This window comes from Lupinus angustifolius, chromosome LG19 (genome assembly GCF_001865875.1).
Source record: "Lupinus angustifolius cultivar Tanjil chromosome LG19, LupAngTanjil_v1.0, whole genome shotgun sequence".
Taxonomy (NCBI): Eukaryota; Viridiplantae; Streptophyta; class Magnoliopsida; order Fabales; family Fabaceae; genus Lupinus; species Lupinus angustifolius.
This window is the reverse complement of record NC_032027.1, coordinates 17,413,862-17,414,110: the sequence shown is the minus strand read 5'-3', so window position 1 is coordinate 17,414,110 and position 249 is coordinate 17,413,862.

The following is a 249-nucleotide window of genomic DNA, read 5'->3' as shown; positions in this document are numbered from 1 at the left end:
CTTGCATCCTTAGTGGAATGTCCCCTGTTCCTTCACCTGCTACAACCCTGTTGTCAGCAAACTTCACCTTATTTCTTCTGGTTGGATCAAAGTTTACTAGCCAATCCTTGTGTCCAGTCATATGATTGGAACACCCTGAATCAAGGTACCATACATCATTTCTGAGTTTGCTGATTGTTGTCATCATTAGCTGAACTGCCTCATCATCATCAGGGTCTTCATATTCTTCCTTAGCAAGGTTTGCTTCAG